The sequence below is a fragment of the Phyllobates terribilis genome, unplaced genomic scaffold (assembly GCF_046119375.1).
Source record: "Phyllobates terribilis strain yellow unplaced genomic scaffold, ASM4611937v1 Scaffold_311__1_contigs__length_2239622, whole genome shotgun sequence".
In the NCBI taxonomy this organism is placed as follows: Eukaryota; Metazoa; Chordata; class Amphibia; order Anura; family Dendrobatidae; genus Phyllobates; species Phyllobates terribilis.
In genome coordinates, this window is record NW_027363071.1 from 161,260 (window position 1) to 187,559 (window position 26,300).

At 44.4% G+C, this 26,300-nt stretch overlaps 7 non-coding genes and 2 pseudogenes across 7 annotated transcripts; all 9 read left to right on the plus strand.

Annotated features, from left to right (window-relative positions):
• The first annotated feature begins 233 nt into the window (after positions 1-233).
• On the plus strand, positions 234-311 carry LOC141221054 (U2 spliceosomal RNA; annotated as a pseudogene).
• Positions 312-5,870: 5,559 nt separating this feature from the next.
• LOC141221033 (U2 spliceosomal RNA) lies at positions 5,871-6,053 on the plus strand. Its single transcript, XR_012289127.1, has one exon. It is a non-coding gene; the product is annotated as a U2 spliceosomal RNA (small nuclear RNA).
• Positions 6,054-12,437: 6,384 nt separating this feature from the next.
• Positions 12,438-12,628, plus strand: LOC141221042 (U2 spliceosomal RNA). Its single transcript, XR_012289132.1, has one exon. It is a non-coding gene; the product is annotated as a U2 spliceosomal RNA (small nuclear RNA).
• Positions 12,629-13,737: 1,109 nt separating this feature from the next.
• LOC141220999 (U2 spliceosomal RNA) lies at positions 13,738-13,928 on the plus strand. The gene has a single exon (XR_012289093.1). It is a non-coding gene; the product is annotated as a U2 spliceosomal RNA (small nuclear RNA).
• Positions 13,929-15,037: 1,109 nt separating this feature from the next.
• On the plus strand, positions 15,038-15,228 carry LOC141221000 (U2 spliceosomal RNA). The gene has a single exon (XR_012289094.1). It is a non-coding gene; the product is annotated as a U2 spliceosomal RNA (small nuclear RNA).
• Positions 15,229-16,337: 1,109 nt separating this feature from the next.
• Positions 16,338-16,528, plus strand: LOC141221001 (U2 spliceosomal RNA). The gene has a single exon (XR_012289095.1). It is a non-coding gene; the product is annotated as a U2 spliceosomal RNA (small nuclear RNA).
• A 1,109-nt stretch (positions 16,529-17,637) lies between these two features.
• On the plus strand, positions 17,638-17,828 carry LOC141221002 (U2 spliceosomal RNA). Its single transcript, XR_012289096.1, has one exon. It is a non-coding gene; the product is annotated as a U2 spliceosomal RNA (small nuclear RNA).
• A 1,109-nt stretch (positions 17,829-18,937) lies between these two features.
• Positions 18,938-19,128, plus strand: LOC141221003 (U2 spliceosomal RNA). Its single transcript, XR_012289097.1, has one exon. It is a non-coding gene; the product is annotated as a U2 spliceosomal RNA (small nuclear RNA).
• A 6,377-nt stretch (positions 19,129-25,505) lies between these two features.
• Positions 25,506-25,717, plus strand: LOC141221038 (U2 spliceosomal RNA; annotated as a pseudogene).
• The last annotated feature ends 583 nt before the right edge of the window (positions 25,718-26,300 follow it).

The window sequence follows — 26,300 nt, forward strand, 5'->3', positions numbered from 1 at the left end:
ACGGTGTTGAGGCGGGTGGGAACAGCAGGGGGTGAGGGTGCTGTGTTTAAAGAGGTGGAGTTATGCAGATCTAAAACGCGTGGATTGCAGCAGCAGCAAGCCGAAAAGTGCAGGCATGTAAGGGATCTAGAGGTTGACAACATGTCTTCTTAACGGGAGTCCAGGAGCTCATCTCCACAAATGGACTCTTCAGGATCCTTGGGTGGCTCCGTAGTTCGAAACCAATTCTGGTTATCGCTTCTCGGCCTTTTGGCTAAGATCAAGTGTAGTATCTGTTCTTTTAAGAACACAAGAGCTACGATCTACACTTGACGAGAGCGATCGAACTCGGAAGGAGAAGAGCTTCGGAGCCCAGCTGACATCGGAGAACGAAGGCGGATATCGGTGGGAGGAAGAAGCTCTAAAGAATCCAGAAGAAGACGAAGACTCGGAGAAGAATCGGGCTGTCCTGTGGAATCTTCGAGGAAGAAAATCATCGAGACAAAGACCTTTCGGGGAATTTGTCCAGAACACGACGGGAGAAGAATCTGCATAGCTCCACCCATTCCGGGAAGAGTTCCAGATCCAGCTCTAAGAAGTAACTGCAGGAGGAAAGCCATGGCAAGCGCTGCGAGGAAGGCCGAAAAGAAGAGCCTGGAGCTGGGGACAGCCAGGAGGGCCCAGCCAGGAGCCGATTCTGACCCCAAGGACTCTGCCTCCACGACTGGCCAGCAGAAGGGACCCCAGAAGCCCCGCCACGAAGCTCCAGCCCTGGAGCCATGGATGCGGCAGACGGTGGCCCTGAAGCTGAAGGAAGTGGATGGGAGGGTGCCGGACATGTCCTCGGACGTGTTCTGCCAGAAGATGCTGCTGGATCGAGGCTTCTCCAGGTCGGACACCCTCAGCATCCAGACCTTCTTGACGGGGATCTTCTTCGTCACCTTCGCCACTGTGAACACCTGCAGGAGGTTCTGGGAAATGGTAAGCGCAAAAGGACTGGATAATTCTTTCTCTGCCTTTACAGGTAGCTGCCCTATCCAGAGGGATGAAAGGAGGATCACGGTCTCCATGCGCAACCCGCACACCCCAGGCCAAGACATCTGTACCTTCCTGAGACGCTTCTGTTTGGTTGTGAAGGAACCCTCTCACATCCTGAATGGACTCGGCTTCTGGACAGGTAAGTGGTCGGTGACCGTTAGACTTCACAGGGACCTGGCGTACTCAGACGGACTTCGGCACCTGCCCCCGACATTCTCCCTGGGCAACTCCTACGGCCTCATCTATTACCCGGACATGCCGCGGAACTGCAGGAGATGCGGCAAGAACGGCCACGAGATGAAGGACTGCAAGGAGGATGCCTGCAGGATTTGTCGAGTGACGGGACACAGCTCGAAGGACTGCCCGAAGAAGACGTCCTGCAACCTGTGTGGGCTGGCGGCTCATCTGTACAAGGATTGCCCCAGGCGTGAGAGATCCTGGGCATCGGTGGTTGCGACGACCCCAGCTACGGAGGACAAGGCCCCGACGACCAGGCCTGTGAAGGTCAAGGACGCGACGACCAAGGCCCCAGCGGCCAAGGCCGAGACGACCAAGGCCAAAGCGGTCAAGGAGTCGGTGGCCAAAGCCCCAGCGACGGTCCCAGCAGCTCCGAAGCAGAAGAAAAAGTCAAAGGAGGGTAAGAGTTCTGTCACCCCTCTCTCGATCCCTCCCCCTGCCACCCCCGTCCAATCCCCCCCCACCCCGGCCACCCCTGCTGAGGATTCCACTTCCTCTTCCTCCTTCCCCTACTCCTCAGCAGGTGTCCTTTCCCCTGCCCCGGCAGCCACTCTCCCTCCCCAGACCATGGTAGCGGTGGAATTAACCTTTCCTCCACCCGCCGCTATCTATTCCGAGGAGGATTTTCCCCTTCTTGTCTCCCCAGTTCCAACCCAGGGAAAGAGGAAGGTGGAGGACAGCCCTGCTACTGAATCCTCCAAAAAGAAGATTCTGGATTTCGTAGGCGAAAAGGAGGATACCCTCCCTGAGTCAGAAGAGATGGAGCACATGGTTGAGACCCTGGTGGCCGAGCCAGAAGAGGAGGAACTGGTGGTCGCCGAGATCGAGGCCGCGCTGCTTGACCAGATGGAGGAAGAGGGCCTGCTGGTGATCCCGTCACCAGCAGTCAACACCGACGAGGGACCACCCGACCGGAGTGGTAACTAAGGTGTATTGCCTGCGCTAACTTTTTCTTTTTTCCCTACATGATGGCTAATATTAACTTATTTTCCATTAATGTCAGGAGCATCAAGGACAAGTTCAGACGTCAGACTATTTATGCCTTCCTTACTTCCCAGTTGTGTGATGTTTATATGTTGCAGGAATGTTCCCTTCCCTCCTCTAGGTCCTTCAAACATCTGGCCAGGGAGTGGTCCCACGGTCCATCCTACTGGTCCGGTGGGGGTGACTGCAAGTCTGCGGGGGTCGCAATTCTGATCAGGGGGGGCGCATTCACGCTTGAGTCCGTCCAGGAGCTCATCTGCGGCAGGGCTCTTGTTGTAGATGGCAACTGGGCGGGAGAACCTGTCAGGTTCATCAACGTGTATGCGTCCCCACTGAAGAATGAGCGTTTGGAGCTTTTCCAGACCCTGCGGCTTCAGCTTGCCACCACCAGGACCTTAGTGATGGCCGGGGATTTCAACTGCCCCATCGAGGAGGACGGTCGTAGTTCTGGCACATCTGCCAAGTTGGACATCACGTCCAAGCTGCTCATCGAGATGGTAACCGAGGCCTCTCTTCAGGACGTGGTGGGCTCCATGGGGAGAGGCTCCACGAACTATTCGTGGAGCCGACCCGATGGCTCACTCCGCTCCAGGATTGACTTTGTGTTCACCTCTCGGGCAGTCAGGCAGAGTAGGCACTCGATGGTCTCCTGCTTCTTCTCCGACCACAGAGCCATTCACTTACAAGGTGTCCTCGGCGACGGTTTTCCGTCCGGCCCCGGCTCCTGGAAGCTGAATTGTGCTCTGCTGGCTCAGGATGAAGTCGTGGAGGAGCTGAGAGCAGCCTACGCAATGTGGCAGTCCTACAAGGGTAGCTTCCAAACAGTCTCTGATTGGTGGGAATATGTTAAACTTGAGTTTCGCTGTTTCTTTCAGGCCAAGGGTCGACAACAGGCGTGTGAGAAGAGGAGGGACTTCAGAGGGCTGCAGCGCGAGCTGCGGTCGCTGCAGGACCTTCTTCACTGCGGCTGGGACGTGAGGGAGGAGCTGGAGGAGACCAAGAAGAGCCTGAAAAGGCACTTTGAGGAGGAGTCCAAGCGAATCATCTTCCGTTCCAAAGTGGAGAATCTGGAGAAGGGTGAGAAATGTAACTCATTCTTTTTCAGGAAACTTCATGCCGGTCACACGCCCCTGAACGAGCTGCGAGACGAGAGCGGAAACATGCGACGTGGGAAGGAGGACGTGATGAGGGTCGTCAGCGACTTCTACAGCGAACTCTACTCCCACAAGACTACCGACCCCGACGCTGCTGATAAGTTCCTGTCAGGTATCACTAACCATCTTGATCCTGCAGGCACGGCAGCCTTGGACAAACCTCTGATGGTGGGCGAATTGCTCTCTGCCGCTAAATCCTTTAGGACCGGCAGGACCCCGGGCAGTGATGGTCTTCCAGCGGAGCTCTATGTAGCGCTGGGAGACCTCATCTGTCCGGACCTGTTGGACCTGTACGAGGAGATGGTGGTGGAGGGTAGAATGCCTCCATCTTTGAGGGAAGGAATGGTCACGATCCTGTACAAGCGGAAGGGAGAGAGGTGCGACCTGAGGAATTGGCGTCCCATCACTCTGCTCAACGTGGACTACAAGATCCTGGCCAAGACGATGGCGACACGACTTAAGACGGTCATCGGACGGATCATCCACCCGGACCAGACCTGCGGCATCCCTGGACGTCGCATCGCAGACAGCCTCGCTCTCGTGCGGGACACGGTCGAGTACATCAAGGTCCGCCGCGCACACGCGGCCCTGGTCTCCTTGGATCAGGAGAAGGCCTTCGACCGGGTTTCCCACGAGTTCATGGCCCGAGCTCTGCACCGGTTAGGTTTGGGTAACATGTTTTGTTCGTATGTCCGTCTGATGTATTTTGATATCCACAGCTCGGTGTTGGTGAACGGCTGGAAGACTGACCCCTTCCCTGTCCTCTCTGGGGTCAGACAAGGCTGCCCTCTATCACCTCTTCTTTTTGTTTGTGTTATAGAACTCTTCGCAGAGGCTATCCAGCAGAATGGAGAGATCAGAGGGATCACCGCACCGGGTCCGGGACGACACGAGGTCAAGTGCTCGCTCTACATGGACGACGTCACCGTCTTCTGCGCTGATCGTGGTTCAGTCGACGCCCTCGTCCAGACGTGTGAGAGGTTCGGCCGGGCTTCAGGGGCCAAAGTCAACTGCAGGAAGTCGGAAGCCATGCTCTTCGGGGATTGGCAGCCGGCCTCCTCCGCCCCCTTCCCCTTCAACATTCAACCGGATTTCCTCAAGGTGCTGGGAGTCTGGTTCGGGAAGGAAGGAGCGGCCCTCAAGTCCTGGCAAGAACGCTTGGCCAAGGTGAAGCAACGGATCGGACTCTGGAGCCTCAGACACCTCACTTGTGAGGGTAAGGCACTCATCCTGCGTAATGAGGTCCTGCCCGTCTTGCAGTACACGGCGCAGGCCTGGCCCCCACACGTCACTGTGTGCAGGGCCATTACCAGGACAGTGTTTCACTTTGTCTGGGGATCCAAGATGGACAGAGTCAGGCGGGCCGTCATGTACAAGGAGCCTCGCAAGGGTGGGAAGGGCGTTCCAGATATCCCCACCCTCCTGCGATCCTCTTTTGTGTGTGATTGTGTCCGCCGGACTTTGCAAGTCAAGAATGGCTCCGCGGGCAGGTCCATGTCTCGCTTCTTCCTGCTTCCTCTTTGGAGGCGACTCGGCTGGGACAAGTGGGACAGCTCCTTCCCCTACAACTGGACGACGCCATGGTTCTACGGAGACGTCGTTCGATTTGTGGGGGAGCATCAACTGGAGGGACTCAAGCCCGACTTGTGGAAGCCCAAAACTATCCACAAGCTAATCAGAGCCAAGGATGACGTGGAGAACATCACAGGACTTCACCAGGACACGCTGGAGACTGTGTGGACAAATGTGTCGTCTGACAGGCTGACCAACGGGCACAAGGACTTGTCGTGGATGGCGATTCAGGGCGGACTGCCCGTCCGGTCATTCATGCATGCCCGGAACCTGTGCAAGACCCGGTACTGCCCAAGGTGCCCCTTCGTGGAGGAAACATCTTTGCACACTTTTTGGGACTGCGGATTTGCACAGCGCCTATTGACTGCACTTGAGGACGACCTGAGGAACTCTGTCCCCAGGGCGAGCCTATCGCACCATTCTGTGCTTTACGGACTCTTCCCTGGGGTTCATACCGTCGGAGCCATCCAGGATGCTTGGCGCCTTATGAACTGCTTCAAGGATGCCGTTTGGGTCGCCAGGAACCGGCTCATCTTGAGGAGGGAGAGGATGTCCATCCAGGACTGCCGCAGGCTGATCCACAGCCTGCTCAGAGACTATTCCATCATGGACGGTCCGGAGGACGAGGACGAGGACTAAACCCCTCCTCCCCCTCTCCCCTTATGTGTCTTGTCTTTCAATAAAGCTTCGGGCCTGTGATTTTCCCCTCCCCATCCCCTTTTTCCCAATCCCCATCCCTTATCACGGTTCGTCGTACTGTATTGATTGACATGCTTTTTCTTTCAGATTGAGTGTTTTGTGTAGCATAGGGGTGTGATGTGTCTAGTTAGTGCGTCGTATCCTCATGCTATGTAAATATGATGTAGAATTCTGTGTGTACTGGGCTGCGGCACTGTACACTGTCTGTTAACTTATTTTTTGTGCTAATAAAAGATATCTGTTCTTATCAGTTTAATATCTGATACGTCCCCTATCTGGGGACCATATATTAAATGGATTTTTAGAACAGGGAGATGGAAAAAGAGCTTGCTCTGTCCACTCCACGCATTGACCTGGTATTGCAGTATCTCCAGGACCGGTGCACCCCTTCTTTAATGCAGTTTCTAAAATCAGAAAGTATTGAATTCAATGTTTTTTGTTCATTTTGCTTGTTTGTCGGATTTTGGGATGGACTCTTTGGCTTTGCTTTTCTTCTCCTCATTGGATTTTTCATGTTCAAAGTTGCAGAAGCCAGATGACAAGCTCATTTTGGTTCAACTTCAGCAACTGTGCATTGCATTGCCATGTAATGTAACGCAATGCTATCTTTCTAGCTCTCCCTCTTTACTTCCTTTTGGATAAACAGACATATTAGGCAAGCATTTTGGAGCTTTCACCTAAATAACTACAGGTGGTGAGATAAGCTGCACAATATAATTGACCTTTCAGTATATTGTTGCACACACACCATCTATTTAGCAAATGCCCTTGTTATCAACAGCAGCCTTTTAAACTCACCTGAGCTAACAGGTATGTGCGCTGGTTACTCTGCTGCGCTTAAAAATTCTTTTTTGGTTTGCTACAATGCCTTTTCTGAAACGTTGTCTCCCTCTGCTGGAACACTGACTTCTTTCAATTAATGCCTGCAGACTATAAAAGAGAACCCAACCCAAAAAGTTTGGTTGATTAGTCTGTGGCATTCTGTTAAACTGTTGCTTATGGCGGTCTATGTGAGCTTCTCAACGACATTCAGCCAGCCAGGTATCCTGCCTGCAGTAGATGGAATGTGGCAATGGAACGCTGGCTGCGCGTGTCATAATAGGCTCTGAGCCTTTATATACCTGCGCACAGCAGCAGCCACCTTCAGTCTGCTGCTGGACAGCCAGCAGCAGCAGGAGAGGTAAGTAATCAGCAGCCCTCCTGCTAAGGGTAGACAGCTGCTCGTTCCACCCCACCCCCCGCCTTAATTGGTTCTCCTCCCTTCCAACGGTGTTGAGGCGGGTGGGAACAGCAGGGGGTGAGGGTGCTGTGTTTAAAGAGGTGGAGTTATGCAGATCTAAAACGCGTGGATTGCAGCAGCAGCAAGCCGAAAAGTGCAGGCATGTAAGGGATCTAGAGGTTGACAACATGTCTTCTTAACGGGAGTCCAGGAGCTCATCTCCACAAATGGACTCTTCAGGATCCTTGGGTGGCTCCGTAGTTCGAAACCAATTCTGGTTATCGCTTCTCGGCCTTTTGGCTACGATCAAGTGCTTTATTGCAGGAGATTGTGGTTGAAGGGCACTCGGGTACCCCTCTCCTTGGCCTGGCAGGATCGTCCACTTTGGTGGACTTAACCTGCTTGCTGCTATTAGGGAGAGGGCTTAGTCCCAGGGTAACGAGTTGCGATCCCCCAGCTTCCAGGTGTTTTTCGCTGCAAGAACACTGGGAGCGCAGATTGCAAGCGGCTGCAATTTGCAACCTTGTTGCGTTTTTCCATGGAGGTTGACCCTAACCTCGTGCCTCTTTATGCGAGGCTAAAAAACTCTATCCGAGTTCACTTCACGGCGGGTGGCTCGGATATGAGGAAATTAGGGTATGTAGTCCAGGACATGCTCAGGAACCTTCTTGGCGTACAAAGGAATGAAATTCTCTCCATCCAGGATTATCCCAGAAGAGGTGACTATGACATCACATTCACCGGAGAAGGTATTTTTAGAGATGTACTAGAAAAGTTAAAAAAAGTTGAAAATAGTCCTGTTTTGAAAGGGATACAAATTGTTGAGCACGTCCTGGATGAGGTAAGACTGGTTATTGTAAAAGTATTTTCGCCCTTTGTTTCTGCTCCAGAAGTAATGTCATTTCTAGCAATTTATTTTAAAAGTGTTAAATGTATTGGGAAGATATTAAACGAATATAACATATGGACATCTAAGTGGAAATTCCTTGTGAAGTGTACAAGAGATCCAAATACACCAGGTGGTATACGGCTCCCCCCTGCCCGTTTCAAAATTGGGCAAACAAATGGGGATTTCTTCTTTTCTGGGATGCCAGTATATTGCAGAAATTGTGGGCGCTATGGTCATTCAAAAGAAAACTGTCATGTATCATGTAGAAATTGTGCTAGTGAAGAACATGAGACAAAAGAATGCCCTAAGGAAAAGAAATGCAGTTTTTGCCAGACTCCAGGTCACTTTTATTTTTCTTGCCCTCACAGATTTCGGGAAGATGAGCAAAAGGGGAAGTCCAAGACGTCCGACCAAGGACCAAAAGATCAGACCACCCCTCAGGAGGAGGAACAACAACCTGGAGCCTCTGGAGACAATAAGGGCGTACCAAATAGTGAAGTGTCTCCAGAGTCTATGACAGGTAAAATACCAAATCCCAAAACCTGGCTGCAGGACCTGCGGGAGTCCAAAAGGAGGGCTGAGAAGGAGCAGAAGGGCACTACTGGTAAGGTCAAAAGGGACCGGCAAAAGGCCGACACAGAAGCCCATGCCCAGTCTGGGTCTCCTAGGGCTGAGGGCGCTGAGTGGATAAAGGTGGGTCCTAAGAAAAAGAAAAAGGGTGGTTCGGAGGAGGCAGCAGGAGGTGAACAGATGGACACTTCTCCAGAAGGGGACGTGGACGCTGGACCCTCAGAGGTTTCGGTCTCCACTGCTACAGGTGGGGAACGGGATCTTGCTGCCTCTGAAGAGTCAGAGGCTCTGCCTTGTGCGCAACCTCCTCCTATAGGACGACCTTCTACAGGTCAAACAGGGGCGGCGGAACCCCTCGGGGACCCACCTGATGAGGAACTGCATGGCCAGCCAATGGAGACCCAGCGGGTTCTGCCAGCCAGCCCTCCGAGCTATGCCAGTGTAGCGTCGGGTTTATATAAATGTGGTAATCTTTCCTCCTCCACGGAGACTCTCGTGACGATACTATCAGATGAGGAGGGAGGCGCAAGCCCAGTGGTCTGATCAGGTTCATCGGACAGGTAAATCCGTTGCTCTTAGTTACCTAAGTAAAATTTTTACATTTTCTAATGATGGCTGAACTCAAAGGTATTTCCCTCAACGTGAGAGGCATAAAATCTAACACGAGAAGAACTGCTCTTTTTAATTTTTTTACGTGTTTTACTGCATCTGTATTTTTTCTGCAAGAATGTAATATCCCACATGAAATGTCATATCAAAAATATAAAGATGAGTGGAAGTGTGGGCCATCTGTCTGGTCCGGATCGAATGCTGCAGGATCAGCGGGTGTAGCCATACTTTTTAAAGGGAACGTTTTAATTGATTTTATTCAGGAAATTTTACCAGGTCGTATTTTATTAGTGAAAGCTTTTATTGATGGTATTAGATGGCAGTTTTTAAATTTTTATGGATCCCCAGAGAAAAATGAAAGAGCCGAAATGCTTGATCTTTTACCATTATTTATTAATAACTCTGAACCTTTTATCTTAGCAGGGGATTTTAATTGTGTTTTAAAAGGTGAAAACCGGCGCTCCAGCTCTGTAAGCAGGAACTACGATAAAACCTCAGGTATGCTACATGATATAGTCAAAGATGCTAAATTGATAGACATATATAAAGAGTGTCATAGTGACAGCCCAGAGGACGCCGGTTTCACTTGGAGCAATGCTAATTGTAGCTCTAGGATTGATTTTATTTTTGGTTCAGATAAAACAATACCTGCCAAATGTGAAGTTTTAACTAATATATTTTCAGACCATAAACTTTTATCCTTTACCATAAAAGTAAATGACAACAAAAAATGTGGTAAGAAAAGCTGGAAAATGAACGTATCCCTTTTAACCGACCCGCAGATTTTATCAGATTTTATTGAGTTTTATAGGAAATGTAGAAAAGGGAAAAAAACAAATGAGACTATGAGTGTATGGTGGGATAGAATGAAAGTAAAAATAAAAGACTTTTTTATTAAAAAGAGTATATGTAGAGCCAAAGAAAAATATGAAGAATATAGAATTTTAAATACCCGCCTACAAACATTATTTAAGCTCAGAGACAATGGGATAGATGTACAACTTGATATTTCAAACTTAAAAGAAGAGATTTCAAAATGGCTAGAACAAAAAGGAAAAGAGATAATTTTTCGTTCTAGAGTACAACATATAGAAGAAAATGAAAAGTGTTCCAGATATTTTTTTAGGAAAAATAAAAAAGAAAAAGTGATAATTGACCATATAGATGGTGAGAATAATATAAAAAATATGCTGGGTAAAGTTGAGTTTTTTTTTTCTAATCTTTTTAATGGAAAAAATATAGATAATAAATTAATGGATGATTCGCTGCAAGGACTAACAGCTGTTTTAGATCCCGCATCCCAAGAGTTTTTATCCCAAGTTTTAACGGAACAAGAAGTGTTAAAAACTATTAAAAGTTTTAAAACTGGAAAGGTCCCTGGTCCTGATGGCATCCCAATAGAATTTTATGTATGTTTTTATGATATTTTAAAAGATGATTTGTTTTATTTGTTTACTGAGGTTTTTAATAATAAGGTTTTATTAAATTCCTGGAAGAAAGGTGAAGTCTCCCTCCTATACAAAAAAGGTGATAAATCAAAATTAGAAAACTGGAGACCAATAACACTTTTAAATTGTGACTATAAAATAATGGCTAAAATTTGTGCAAATCGTCTAAAAGAAGTCATCAGCAAAGTTATTCATTCTAATCAAGTGTGTGGAGTGCCGGGGCGCAGTATATGGGACAATCTGAATTTAGTGAAAGACTGTATTGAGGATGTGAAAGACAGAAAGGGGAAAATGGCGATTTTATCTATTGATTTTGAAAAAGCATTTGACCGTGTCTCACACTTTTATCTTTTTAAAGTTTTAGAGAAAATGGGCATACCAGAAGGGTTTTTACTATCGCTTAAAGCATTTTACAAGGATTGTACAAGTAAGATTTTAGTGAATGGTTTTAAGACACAAGAGGTATTTTTACGGTCAGGGGTGAAACAGGGATGCCCTCTGTCCCCCCTACTGTTTATCTGTGCACTGGAACCAATGTTATGTGCAATACGCCAAAATAAACAGATATGCGGTGTCCCTCTGCCTGGAAGCGGTGGTTTGGAGGCCAAGGTTGTAGGCTACATGGATGACGTGGCGGTCTTGTGTACAGATGCACCATCACTTACGGCCACTCTCCATCAAGTGCAATCCTTTTGCCTAGCTTCTGGTTTTAAAATCAATTTTAATAAGTGTAACATTTTAAGTGTTGGGGGGATGATTTTACGTGATGTACCAATTAATGTCTCCGAATCCATTTCCATTTTAGGTATATCATTCACTGAAAATAATGATGGTTATAATAGTTGGGAAACAGTTACACAGAAAGTAAATACGAAAATATGTATGTGGAACATGAGGAGACTTACAATGGAGGGTAAAGTATTGGTTTTAAAGATGGTGATTTTACCTCTTTTATTGTATCTTAGCATGGTTTTCCCCCCGCCTGTTAATGTTTTAAAAAAGATAACCAAAACCTGTTTTACCTTCTTTTGGAACTCAAAAATGGAAAAGCTGAAAAGAGAAATCGTGATGAAATCAAAAGTAAAAGGTGGTAAAGATTTTCCAGATTTTAATAGGTTTCTTTTAATCCATCTGTTCGTTTACTGTTTTAATGCCCTTTTTAAGAATCACTATTGGTCCTTTTTTATGCGTTTTAATACAGGATTTTTTATGAGAAAGTTTGGATGGTATGAAGTTAATATATCTGTGCCCCATGCTTTTAATTTGTCGACGCATTATGAGATTTTAAGGAAAATAGTGTCCGATTTTAATTTAGGGACTAAGAAAATAGAGGAATTAAGAAATAGTAAGAAACTAATTAAAGAAATACGTAAAAGTGAGGAAATATGTAATGTTGACAGATATGATGATGACAAATCTATGTCTATCTGGAAAATGATTAACGTTTTTTATCTTTTTAATGAACAGAGAGATCTGGTTTGGAGTTGCATGCACCGCTGTCTTCCTTGCCGGGCATTCCAATACAGAAGAGGATTTGTGAGGTCTGCCATCTGCCCAAGAGCCGGATGCCAAGAAGAGGAAACGGTGGAACATCTATTATGGACATGTAATTTTGCAAAGGATTTCTGGAGAAGACTGCTCCCCCTACTGGAAAGGGTGGCAGACCTCAAGGACTTTACATATAAAACTGTGCCATACGGACTTATGGAATGCCCCACAATGGACCAGTACACAATGGCTTGGAAGACAGTGAACTGCGCCAAGTCATCTCTCTGGAAAGCGCGCAACATTGCTATTTTTAAACAAGATGTTTTATCAGTGAATGATGTTTTAAGTTTATGTTTATGTGAAATGTATACTTATTATTTAATTGACAAAAAGAAGAATGTAGATATTTCCAAAAAATGGCTTGTTGACCAATGGAACCTAATTATTTAAAATCTTTGTATTTTTTTGTTTTGTAAATTTCATTTGTCTTTTAACGTTTGGTATTTGTTTAATTATGCTTGTAATTTGTTAAAGTTTTAATAAACGGTTTTATCCCTCTGCAGGGGATAGCCAAATTAAAAAAAAAAAATCTGTTCTTATCAGTTTAATATCTGATACGTCCCCTATCTGGGGACCATATATTAAATGGATTTTTAGAACAGGGAGATGGAAAAAGAGCTTGCTCTGTCCACTCCACGCATTGACCTGGTATTGCAGTATCTCCAGGACCGGTGCACCCCTTCTTTAATGCAGTTTCTAAAATCAGAAAGTATTGAATTCAATGTTTTTTGTTCATTTTGCTTGTTTGTCGGATTTTGGGATGGACTCTTTGGCTTTGCTTTTCTTCTCCTCATTGGATTTTTCATGTTCAAAGTTGCAGAAGCCAGATGACAAGCTCATTTTGGTTCAACTTCAGCAACTGTGCATTGCATTGCCATGTAATGTAACGCAATGCTATCTTTCTAGCTCTCCCTCTTTACTTCCTTTTGGATAAACAGACATATTAGGCAAGCATTTTGGAGCTTTCACCTAAATAACTACAGGTGGTGAGATAAGCTGCACAATATAATTGACCTTTCAGTATATTGTTGCACACACACCATCTATTTAGCAAATGCCCTTGTTATCAACAGCAGCCTTTTAAACTCACCTGAGCTAACAGGTATGTGCGCTGGTTACCCTGCTGCGCTTAAAATTTCTTTTTTGGTTTGCTACAATGCCTTTTCTGAAACGTTGTCTCCCTCTGCTGGAACACTGACTTCTTTCAATTAATGCCTGCAGACTATAAAAGAGAACCCAACCCAAAAAGTTTGGTTGATTAGTCTGTGGCATTCTGTTAAACTGTTGCTTATGGCGGTCTCTGTGAGCTTCTCAGCGACATTCAGCCAGCCAGGTATCCTGCCTGCAATAGATGGAATGTGGCAATGGAACGCTGGCTGCGCGTGTCATAATAGGCTCTGAGCCTTTATATACCTGCGCACAGCAGCAGCCACCTTCAGTCTGCTGCTGGACAGCCAGCAGCAGCAGGAGAGGTAAGTAATCAGCAGCCCTCCTGCTAAGGGTAGACAGCTGCTCGTTCCACCCCACCCCCCGCCTTAATTGGTTCTCCTCCCTTCCAACGGTGTTGAGGCGGGTGGGAACAGCAGGGGGTGAGGGTGCTGTGTTTAAAGAGGTGGAGTTATGCAGATCTAAAACGCGTGGATTGCAGCAGCAGCAAGCCGAAAAGTGCAGGCATGTAAGGGATCTAGAGGTTGACAACATGTCTTCTTAACGGGAGTCCAGGAGCTCATCTCCACAAATGGACTCTTCAGGATCCTTGGGTGGCTCCGTAGTTCGAAACCAATTCTGGTTATCGCTTCTCGGCCTTTTGGCTAAGATCAAGTGTAGTATCTGTTCTTATCAGTTTAATATCTGATACGTCCCCTATCTGGGGACCATATATTAAATGGATTTTTAGAACAGGGAGATGGAAAAAGAGCTTGCTCTGTCCACTCCACGCATTGACCTGGTATTGCAGTATCTCCAGGACCGGTGCACCCCTTCTTTAATGCAGTTCCTAAAGTCAGAAAGTATTGAATTCAATGTTTTTTGTTCATTTTGCTTGTTTGTCGGATTTTGGGATGGACTCTTTGGCTTTGCTTTTCTTCTCCTCATTGGATTTTTCATGTTCAAAGTTGCAGAAGCCAGATGACAAGCTCATTTTGGTTCAACTTCAGCAACTGTGCATTGCATTGCCATGTAATGTAACGCAATGCTATCTTTCTAGCTCTCCCTCTTTACTTCCTTTTGGATAAACAGACATATTAGGCAAGCATTTTGGAGCTTTCACCTAAATAACTACAGGTGGTGAGATAAGCTGCACAATATAATTGACCTTTCAGTATATTGTTGCACACACACCATCTATTTAGCAAATGCCCTTGTTATCAACAGCAGCCTTTTAAACTCACCTGAGCTAACAGGTATGTGCGCTGGTTACCCTGCTGCGCTTAAAATTTCTTTTTTGGTTTGCTACAATGCCTTTTCTGAAACGTTGTCTCCCTCTGCTGGAACACTGACTTCTTTCAATTAATGCCTGCAGACTATAAAAGAGAACCCAACCCAAAAAGTTTGGTTGATTAGTCTGTGGCATTCTGTTAAACTGTTGCTTATGGCGGTCTCTGTGAGCTTCTCAGCGACATTCAGCCAGCCAGGTATCCTGCCTGCAGTAGATGGAATGTGGCAATGGAACGCTGGCTGCGCGTGTCATAATAGGCTCTGAGCCTTTATATACCTGCGCACAGCAGCAGCCACCTTCAGTCTGCTGCTGGACAGCCAGCAGCAGCAGGAGAGGTAAGTAATCAGCAGCCCTCCTGCTAAGGGTAGACAGCTGCTCGTTCCACCCCACCCCCCGCCTTAATTGGTTCTCCTCCCTTCCAACGGTGTTGAGGCGGGTGGGAACAGCAGGGGGTGAGGGTGCTGTGTTTAAAGAGGTGGAGTTATGCAGATCTAAAACGCGTGGATTGCAGCAGCAGCAAGCCGAAAAGTGCAGGCATGTAAGGGATCTAGAGGTTGACAACATGTCTTCTTAACGGGAGTCCAGGAGCTCATCTCCACAAATGGACTCTTCAGGATCCTTGGGTGGCTCCGTAGTTCGAAACCAATTCTGGTTATCGCTTCTCGGCCTTTTGGCTAAGATCAAGTGTAGTATCTGTTCTTATCAGTTTAATATCTGATACGTCCCCTATCTGGGGACCATATATTAAATGGATTTTTAGAACAGGGAGATGGAAAAAGAGCTTGCTCTGTCCACTCCACGCATTGACCTGGTATTGCAGTATCTCCAGGACCGGTGCACCCCTTCTTTAATGCAGTTTCTAAAATCAGAAAGTATTGAATTCAATGTTTTTTGTTCATTTTGCTTGTTTGTCGGACTTTGGGATGGACTCTTTGGCTTTGCTTTTCTTCTCCTCATTGGATTTTTCATGTTCAAAGTTGCAGAAGCCAGATGACAAGCTCATTTTGGTTCAACTTCAGCAACTGTGCATTGCATTGCCATGTAATGTAACGCAATGCTATCTTTCTAGCTCTCCCTCTTTACTTCCTTTTGGATAAACAGACATATTAGGCAAGCATTTTGGAGCTTTCACCTAAATAACTACAGGTGGTGAGATAAGCTGCACAATATAATTGACCTTTCAGTATATTGTTGCACACACACCATCTATTTAGCAAATGCCCTTGTTATCAACAGCAGCCTTTTAAACTCACCTGAGCTAACAGGTATGTGCGCTGGTTACTCTGCTGCGCTTAAAATTTCTTTTTTGGTTTGCTACAATGCCTTTTCTGAAACGTTGTCTCCCTCTGCTGGAACACTGACTTCTTTCAATTAATGCCTGCAGACTATAAAAGAGAACCCAACCCAAAAAGTTTGGTTGATTAGTCTGTGGCATTCTGTTAAACTGTTGCTTATGGCGGTCTCTGTGAGCTTCTCAGCGACATTCAGCCAGCCAGGTATCCTGCCTGCAGTAGATGGAATGTGGCAATGGAACGCTGGCTGCGCGTGTCATAATAGGCTCTGAGCCTTTATATACCTGCGCACAGCAGCAGCCACCTTCAGTCTGCTGCTGGACAGCCAGCAGCAGCAGGAGAGGTAAGTAATCAGCAGCCATCCTGCTAAGGGTAGACAGCTGCTCGTTCCACCCCACCCCCCGCCTTAATTGGTTCTCCTCCCTTCCAACGGTGTTGAGGCGGGTGGGAACAGCAGGGGGTGAGGGTGCTGGGTTTAAAGAGGTGGAGTTATGCAGATCTAAAACGCGTGGATTGCAGCAGCAGCAAGCCGAAAAGTGCAGGCATGTAAGGGATCTAGAGGTTGACAACATGTCTTCTTAACGGGAGTCCAGGAGCTCATCTCCACAAATGGACTCTTCAGGATCCTTGGGTGGCTCCGTAGTTCGAAACCAATTCTGGTTATCGCTTCTCGGCCTTTTGGCTAAGATCAAGTGTAGTATCTGTTCTTATCAGTTTAATATCTGATACGTCCCCTATCTGGGGACCATATATTAAATGGATTTTTAGAACAGGGAGATGGAAAAAGAGCTTGCTCTGTCCACTCCACGCATTGACCTGGTATTGCAGTATCTCCAGGACCGGTGCACCCCTTCTTTAATGCAGTTTCTAAAATCAGAAAGTATTGAATTCAATGTTTTTTGTTCATTTTGCTTGTTTGTCGGATTTTGGGATGGACTCTTTGGCTTTGCTTTTCTTCTCCTCATTGGATTTTTCATGTTCAAAGCTGCAGAAGCCAGATGACAAGCTCATTTTGGTTCAACTTCAGCAACTGTGCATTGCATTGCCATGTAATGTAACGCAATGCTATCTTTCTAGCTCTCCCTCTTTACTTCCTTTTGGATAAACAGACATATTAGGCAAGCATTTTGGAGCTTTCACCTAAATAACTACAGGTGGTGAGATAAGCTGCACAATATAATTGACCTTTCAGTATATTGTTGCACACACACCATCTATTTAGCAAATGCCCTTGTTATCAACAGCAGCCTTTTAAACTCACCTGAGCTAACAGGTATGTGCGCTGGTTACTCTGCTGCGCTTAAAATTTCTTTTTTGGTTTGCTACAATGCCTTTTCTGAAACGTTGTCTCCCTCTGCTGGAACACTGACTTCTTTCAATTAATGCCTGCAGACTATAAAAGAGAACCCAACCCAAAAAGTTTGGTTGATTAGTCTGTGGCATTCTGTTAAACTGTTGCTTATGGCGGTCTCTGTGAGCTTCTCAGCGACATTCAGCCAGCCAGGTATCCTGCCTGCAGTAGATGGAATGTGGCAATGGAACGCTAGCTGCGCGTGTCATAATAGGCTCTGAGCCTTTATATACCTGCGCACAGCAGCAGCCACCTTCAGTCTGCTGCTGGACAGCCAGCAGCAGCAGGAGAGGTAAGTAATCAGCAGCCCTCCTGCTAAGGGTAGACAGCTGCTCGTTCCACCCCACCCCCCGCCTTAATTGGTTCTCCTCCCTTCCAACGGTGTTGAGGCGGTTGGGAACAGCAGGGGGTGCGGGTGCTGTGTTTAAAGAGGTGGAGTTATGCAGATCTAAAACGCGTGGATTGCAGCAGCAGCAAGCCGAAAAGTGCAGGCATGTAAGGGATCTAGAGGTTGACAACATGTCTTCTTAACGGGAGTCCAGGAGCTCATCTCCACAAATGGACTCTTCAGGATCCTTGGGTGGCTCCGTAGTTCGAAACCAATTCTGGTTATCGCTTCTCGGCCTTTTGGCTAAGATCAAGTGTAGTATCTGTTCTTATCAGTTTAATATCTGATACGTCCCCTATCTGGGGACCATATATTAAATGGATTTTTAGAACAGGGAGATGGAAAAAGAGCTTGCTCTGTCCACTCCACGCATTGACCTGGTATTGCAGTATCTCCAGGACCGGTGCACCCCTTCTTTAATGCAGTTTCTAAAATCAGAAAGTATTGAATTCAATGTTTTTTGTTCATTTTGCTTGTTTGTCGGATTTTGGGATGGACTCTTTGGCTTTGCTTTTCTTCTCCTCATTGGATTTTTCATGTTCAAAGCTGCAGAAGCCAGATGACAAGCTCATTTTGGTTCAACTTCAGCAACTGTGCATTGCATTGCCATGTAATGTAACGCAATGCTATCTTTCTAGCTCTCCCTCTTTACTTCCTTTTGGATAAACAGACATATTAGGCAAGCATTTTGGAGCTTTCACCTAAATAACTACAGGTGGTGAGATAAGCTGCACAATATAATTGACCTTTCAGTATATTGTTGCACACACACCATCTATTTAGCAAATGCCCTTGTTATCAACAGCAGCCTTTTAAACTCACCTGAGCTAACAGGTATGTGCGCTGGTTACTCTGCTGCGCTTAAAATTTCTTTTTTGGTTTGCTACAATGCCTTTTCTGAAACGTTGTCTCCCTCTGCTGGAACACTGACTTCTTTCAATTAATGCCTGCAGACTATAAAAGAGAACCCAACCCAAAAAGTTTGGTTGATTAGTCTGTGGCATTCTGTTAAACTGTTGCTTATGGCGGTCTCTGTGAGCTTCTCAGCGACATTCAGCCAGCCAGGTATCCTGCCTGCAGTAGATGGAATGTGGCAATGGAACGCTAGCTGCGCGTGTCATAATAGGCTCTGAGCCTTTATATACCTGCGCACAGCAGCAGCCACCTTCAGTCTGCTGCTGGACAGCCAGCAGCAGCAGGAGAGGTAAGTAATCAGCAGCCCTCCTGCTAAGGGTAGACAGCTGCTCGTTCCACCCCACCCCCCGCCTTAATTGGTTCTCCTCCCTTCCAACGGTGTTGAGGCGGTTGGGAACAGCAGGGGGTGCGGGTGCTGTGTTTAAAGAGGTGGAGTTATGCAGATCTAAAACGCGTGGATTGCAGCAGCAGCAAGCCGAAAAGTGCAGGCATGTAAGGGATCTAGAGGTTGACAACATGTCTTCTTAACGGGAGTCCAGGAGCTCATCTCCACAAATGGACTCTTCAGGATCCTTGGGTGGCTCCGTAGTTCGAAACCAATTCTGGTTATCGCTTCTCGGCCTTTTGGCTAAGATCAAGTGTAGTATCTGTTCTTATCAGTTTAATATCTGATACGTCCCCTATCTGGGGACCATATATTAAATGGATTTTTAGAACAGGGAGATGGAAAAAGAGCTTGCTCTGTCCACTCCACGCATTGACCTGGTATTGCAGTATCTCCAGGACCGGTGCACCCCTTCTTTAATGCAGTTTCTAAAATCAGAAAGTATTGAATTCAATGTTTTTTGTTCATTTTGCTTGTTTGTCGGATTTTGGGATGGACTCTTTGGCTTTGCTTTTCTTCTCCTCATTGGATTTTTCATGTTCAAAGTTGCAGAAGCCAGATGACAAGCTCATTTTGGTTCAACTTCAGCAACTGTGCATTGCATTGCCATGTAATGTAACGCAATGCTATCTTTCTAGCTCTCCCTCTTTACTTCCTTTTGGATAAACAGACATATTAGGCAAGCATTTTGGAGCTTTCACCTAAATAACTACAGGTGGTGAGATAAGCTGCACAATATAATTGACCTTTCAGTATATTGTTGCACACACACCATCTATTTAGCAAATGCCCTTGTTATCAACAGCAGCCTTTTAAACTCACCTGAGATAACAGGTATGTGCGCTGGTTACTCTGCTGCGCTTAAAATTTCTTTTTTGGTTTGCTACAATGCCTTTTCTGAAACGTTGTCTCCCTCTGCTGGAACACTGACTTCTTTCAATTAATGCCTGCAGACTATAAAAGAGAACCCAACCCAAAAAGTTTGGTTGATTAGTCTGTGGCATTCTGTTAAACTGTTGCTTATGGCGGTCTCTGTGAGCTTCTCAGCGACATTCAGCCAGCCAGGTATCCTGCCTGCAGTAGATGGAATGTGGCAATGGAACGCTGGCTGCGCGTGTCATAATAGGCTCTGAGCCTTTATATACCTGCGCACAGCAGCAGCCACCTTCAGTCTGCTGCTGGACAGCCAGCAGCAGCAGGAGAGGTAAGTAATCAGCAGCCCTCCTGCTAAGGGTAGACAGCTGCTCGTTCCACCCCACCCCCCGCCTTAATTGGTTCTCCTCCCTTCCAACGGTGTTGAGGCGGGTGGGAACAGCAGGGGGTGAGGGTGCTGTGTTTAAAGAGGTGGAGTTATGCAGATCTAAAACGCGTGGATTGCAGCAGCAGCAAGCCGAAAAGTGCAGGCATGTAAGGGATCTAGAGGTTGACAACATGTCTTCTTAACGGGAGTCCAGGAGCTCATCTCCACAAATGGACTCTTCAGGATCCTTGGGTGGCTCCGTAGTTCGAAACCAATTCTGGTTATCGCTTCTCGGCCTTTTGGCACGATCTGTAGTGGGTTGTGACATTGGGCTGAAGGTTACTGTGGTGGCAGAACCGATTCTTGGCCTTTGGAGATATCCAGTGCTGCTTTTGGGAATCGGTGCTAAAGCTGCAGTGCCTTTTCTTTACGGAGGACGGTGTGTTGGAGGGAGGACGAACTTCGTGGAGGCTGCGATCCGTGTGTGATATTTTCCTTGGTATCTGGAAAAGAAGAGGAAAATCATGGAGACAAGGAGAAACCCTGGAGGAAGGAAGGAGAATCAAGCAAGCAACCCGAATGATTATTTCTCGGAGGAGCATCCGCTGAAGGACACCATCAGGTTCGTGGTTGCTCCTGACCACCGGCAGGTGAAAGATTCTCAATTTATTTTCAATGTTATTTGTAAGCTCTTGAAGATCGACAAGGAGCATCTTTTTTGCTTTCAATCTTTTTTTTCTCGAGGACTTTATGATGTTACGCTTAATAAAGCCTCGCAGTGTGAAAGTGCCTACGCTCTTTATGAAGTAAATAAAGAGAAGGTAGAGCTGGAGGGGGTGAAAGTAATCCCCTCTTTTCAGTTTTCAATGAAAGTACTGACGATTCATTTGTTTAGTCCATTTATTACAGACTCTGAGGTTGAAAGTTACCTATCAATGTATTGTGACAAAATCATCCCTAAGAGACGCGGGGAAACACAGTTTGGAGTGTGGAACGGGAAACGTGTGTATGTGGTATCATTTAGGAAGAACCCGAATGAGGAGGGGGGCGTGTCCAGACCTCCGCCGCAGGTTTATATCAACCATAGCCGCGGTTATTTATTCTTCCCAGGGATGCCACACTACTGCCGTGTGTGTAAAAAATATGGACATCTGGATGCAGAATGTAACAAGTGTTTTAGTTGCATGGGTACTTCTCACCAGATGGATGAGTGCCCTAAAAATAAGAAAAAGGATGTAGAGGAGATGGACACATCGCCTGAAGAACAGCAACAAGAAGCTAAAGACGATGTGGAAGCAGGCATTGCTGCTGAAGAGGAAAAAGGGGAAGAGGAGAAAGAAAGGAGTGAGAAGGAGGAGACAGAAAGAAAGAGAAAAGAGGAAGAGGAGGGACGGGCAATGAAGGAGAAGAAGAAGGAGGAACCGGTTAAAAAATCACAAGAAGAAGAGGAAAGGAAGTTGGAAGAAAGGAAGAGAAAGAAGGAAGAGGAAAAACAGAAGAGGATAGAGGACATAGAAAAAAGGGCCATGGAGATAAAGAAACAGATGGAAAGGAAAAAGAGAGAAGAGCAGAAGAAAGAAGATAAGAAGAAAGAAGATAAGAATGAAAAGAAGAAGATAGAAGAACAGAAGAAAGAAGATCAGAAGAGAGAAGAGAAGAGTCAAATGTTGCAAGAAATTTCTCCACTAAGTAAAGGGAGTAGTTGTGGAAGGGAAAGTGATATTCCAGAAGTAGTGGAGTCCACTCCTACTAATTCCCTGTCGCAGAGCTTACCTTGCGCGCAGGTACAAATGGACTGCACAGAAAAATCTCTAAAAAGAAGTGTGGATAGAAGTGATAATGAAGGAATACCATGTGGTGGGAAAGTAAAGGCATTAGAAGCAACAAGTCTGCTGGGGAGTGTGTCATCTTCGGATGTATCAGATCTGGAGGTAGACCCATCTTCTCCGGCAGTAGAGAATGAGGGCGGAGGGAAGAGCCCTGCACTAAATGTTAGAAGATGATCCGCTCAATGTCCCTGAATGTTCAGGGGTTTAACGACCTATATAAGAGAACTGCTTTATATGATTTTTTAAATAATGAAAATATTGATTTTATCTTTCTACAAGAATGTAATTTGACAAAAAAAATAAGCTATGAATATTTACAGGGTATATGGAAGGGTAACTTATGCTTTTCTGGTGGGAACGAGTCAAAAAGTGATGGTGTGGGGTTTTTATGCTCTAAAGATTGGGAGATTGTAAATTATGAAGAGATATACCCTGGGAGGATTTTAAGAATTGATGTGCAGAAAAATGGGAAGAAAGTGAGGTGTTTTAATGTGTATGCAAATGCAGAAAAAGCCTTGAGATTACATTTGTTTGAACTTTTGCAGCTGTTTTTACCTGGAGTAGATCCATTAGTTTTAGGTGGGGATTTTAATTGTCATTTAAAAAATGTAAAAGATGGGTCAGCTTCATGTCTTAGAAATATTTTAGCAGCTTTTAATCTTAAAGATACATGGGCATTAGATGGACAAAAAAAGGAGCATGAAGTCACTTGGGTGGGGAGAGGTGTTTCATCCAGAATAGATTATATTTTTATATCTCAAGCCCTAACATGCTCAGGTTTTAAAACGCATTCAACACCTTTTTCAGATCATAAAATAATAGAATGTAGTTTTAAAATAGAATCAGATGTGGATAAAAGACCGTCACACTGGAAATTTAATGTATCCCTACTACAAGACGAGGTGGTTATGGAAGGTTTTAAAAAGCTGTATGAAAAACTGAAGCTAAAAAAAACGTTTTTTAAATCTATTTTTAATTGGTGGGATTTTGTCAAGAAGGAGGTAAAAATATTTTTTATTAAAGAAGGAAAGAAGAAAGCTGCTGCAAAACGTATTTTTTATAATGATCTTAATGCTAAACTGCAATGTTTTTTTCACCTCGAAAATAACGGATGTGATATGCAGGAGGCGATCCGAACAACAAAAGAAAAGATCCAAAACTGCCTGAAAGAAAAAGGTAAAGAAATTATTTTTAATTCCCGAGTAAAAGTTTTAGACGAGGATGAAAAATGCACAAAATTCTTTTTTAAAAAAATATGTGACAAGAAGGATTATATGAAGGTTTTGGAAGGAGAAACAAGTTTGGAGGGGAAGAAGATGAAAGCAAAAGAATTTTATGATGATTTATTTTCTGTTAAAAACATGGATGTGTCTCTAAAAAAACATTTTTTAGAAGGACTGGAAAAAAATTTTAATGCGGAAGATAAATCTTTTTTAATAGGGAATTTTACTAAAGAGGAAGTTTTTAATACAATTAATACGCTACAAAATAACAAAACGCCGGGAGCAGATGGACTACCTGTTGAATTTTACAAGTGTTTATGGGAGATCATGGGTGAGGATTTTTATGAAGTAATTTTAGAAGCAGAAGCATCTTTTAGTGTCCCAGAGTCGTGGTGGGAGGGTCTTATTGTTTTATTATTTAAGAAAGGAAATAAAGAACTGATTAAAAATTGGAGACCAATAACCCTTTTAAATACGGACTGTAAGGTATATGCAAAGTTACTAGCAAATAGATTAAAAAAGGTAATCGGCTCAGTAATAGAAGTGGATCAGACGTGTGCAGTGCCAAATCGGAGAATCAGCGACTCATTGATTTTAATCAGGGATGTTTTATGGGATGTTTTAGACAGAAAACAAAAGCTTGCTCTAATTACTTTGGATTTTGAAAAAGCGTACGATAGAGTTGCCCATGATTTTTTATTTGCAGTTTTAGAGAAAATGGGATGCCCGGATGTTTTTAGCAAACGTATTAAATCTCTTTACAAATCATGTTTTAGCAAAATATCTATTAATGGTTTTTTATCTGATAATGTAAAAATAAACTGTGGCGTTAAACAGGGGTGTCCCTTATCCCCTATTCTTTTTATTTGTGCAATTGAACCACTTTTAGCAGCTTTTAGGAGAGATAAGGTAATCAATGGTTTTTTTATTCCCGGGAGTTGCAATGAACAAGTTAAAGTGGTGGCATATATGGATGATGTGACGGTTTTAGTTAAAGACACTAGAAGCATGAACAGAGCCATAAGAACAGTGGATTGGTTTGGGGGCGCATCGGGTTTTAAAATTAACATGGAAAAATCTGGTATTTTAACTGTTGGTGATTTTATTGTAGATTCTGAGTGTAAATTAACAAGAATGAATGAAGTAAAAATTTTAGGTATTTATTTCTCAGAGTCAGGTGGTAATGTAAGAAATTGGGAGTCTCTGCTGGAAAGAGTTAAGAAAAAGATTACTTTCTGGCAGTTGAGAGATCTTACCCTGGAAGGAAAAATTTTAATTATTAGACAGGTTTTACTCCCAATGTTTTTATATGTCTCAACAGTTTTTATCCCCCAAAATAATATCATGAAGAGAGTTATTAAGGTATGTTTTAATTTTTTATGGAGATCCAAGATGGAAAGAGTAAAGAGAGAGGAGATATATAAATCAAAGAAAAAAGGTGGGAAAGGTTTTCCGGATATTAGGTCCTTTTTATATGCAAAGTATGTAGCGAACTGTGTATGCACTTTATTAGGACCAGACTCTAAGCTAAAGTTGTTTTCTATATATAATTTAGGTTTCTATTTTAGAAATTATAAATGGTTGGAGATGTCTCTAAATAGGCCTTATAGGTTTTTACCTCCAGGAAATTATATTGTTTTAGAAAAAATTTTAAGAGATTTTAAACTTAAGATGGTCGAAATAAATGTTCTTAAATGCCATAAAAAAATCCTAAAAATCCTGGAAGAGAGAATAGGTATCAGTCCTGTGGAACATTTTTCATTCAAAATTGTGGAAAGAATCTGGATGAATGTAAATTATAGTGTGTTATCTAATGAACACAGGGATTTACTCTGGTGTATAGTAAAAGACTGCCTGCCAACCCGTGAGTTCCAACACAGGCGTGGGTTGGTAAGATCTGAAGTGTGCCCAAGATCCAGGTGTGGGAATAGTGAAACACCCATGCACATCTTCTGGAATTGTAATTTTGCACAGACAATATGGAGGAAAGTGTGCAATATAGTGAGAGCTGTGAGTACTGTTAATTTTTGGGATTTTAACAGAGTATTTTATGGGATGGGGATAAGAGAGGAGGATTTTAAAATTGTATGGATTATTATTGCATGTGTGAAGGCGGCATTGTGGAAAGCAAGGAACATTTTAGTGTTTAAACATAAGGAAGTAACAGTCGACCAGTGTATTAAATTATGTCTAAGTTATTTGTACATGTATTTCTGGAGGGACAAAATGACGCTTGGCAAGGTGAAAGCAAATGAGAAATGGAAACAATGTAAATGGAATGAACTTACCTTGTAAGCTTTGATTTTTTGAAAACCTGTGGAAAAACAAAAAAACAAAAACAAAAACAAACAAAAAAAAATAGCCAAAACTATATATTTTTTTTTAAAAAAAAAAAGAGGGAAAAAATAAATAAATATATATATATAAAAGAAAAAGAAAATAAAAGATTTGGAGAAGTATTAAAATTGGTAGAATGCACGATGATGGATTTGAGTCTTCTTATCTTTTTGTTGATTCCAAGACTTTGTAATCTGAGTGTAAAAAAAAAAAAAAAAAAATCTGTTCTTATCAGTTTAATATCTGATACGTCCCCTATCTGGGGACCATATATTAAATGGATTTTTAGAACAGGGAGATGGAAAAAGAGCTTGCTCTGTCCACTCCACGCATTGACCTGGTATTGCAGTATCTCCAGGACCGGTGCACCCCTTCTTTAATGCAGTTTCTAAAATCAGAAAGTATTGAATTCAATGTTTTTTGTTCATTTTGCTTGTTTGTCGGATTTTGGGATGGACTCTTTGGCTTTGCTTTTCTTCTCTTCATTGGATTTTTCATGTTCAAAGTTGCAGAAGCCAGATGACAAGCTCATTTTGGTTCAACTTCAGCAACTGTGCATTGCATTGCCATGTAATGTAACGCAATGCTATCTTTCTAGCTCTCCCTCTTTACTTCCTTTTGGATAAACAGACATATTAGGCAAGCATTTTGGAGCTTTCACCTAAATAACTACAGGTGGTGAGATAAGCTGCACAATATAATTGACCTTTCAGTATATTGTTGCACACACACCATCTATTTAGCAAATGCCCTTGTTATCAACAGCAGCCTTTTAAACTCACCTGAGCTAACAGGTATGTGCGCTGGTTACTCTGCTGCGCTTAAAATTTCTTTTTTGGTTTGCTACAATGCCTTTTCTGAAACGTTGTCTCCCTCTGCTGGAACACTGACTTCTTTCAATTAATGCCTGCAGATTATAAAAGAGAACCCAACCCAAAAAGTTTGGTTGATTAGTCT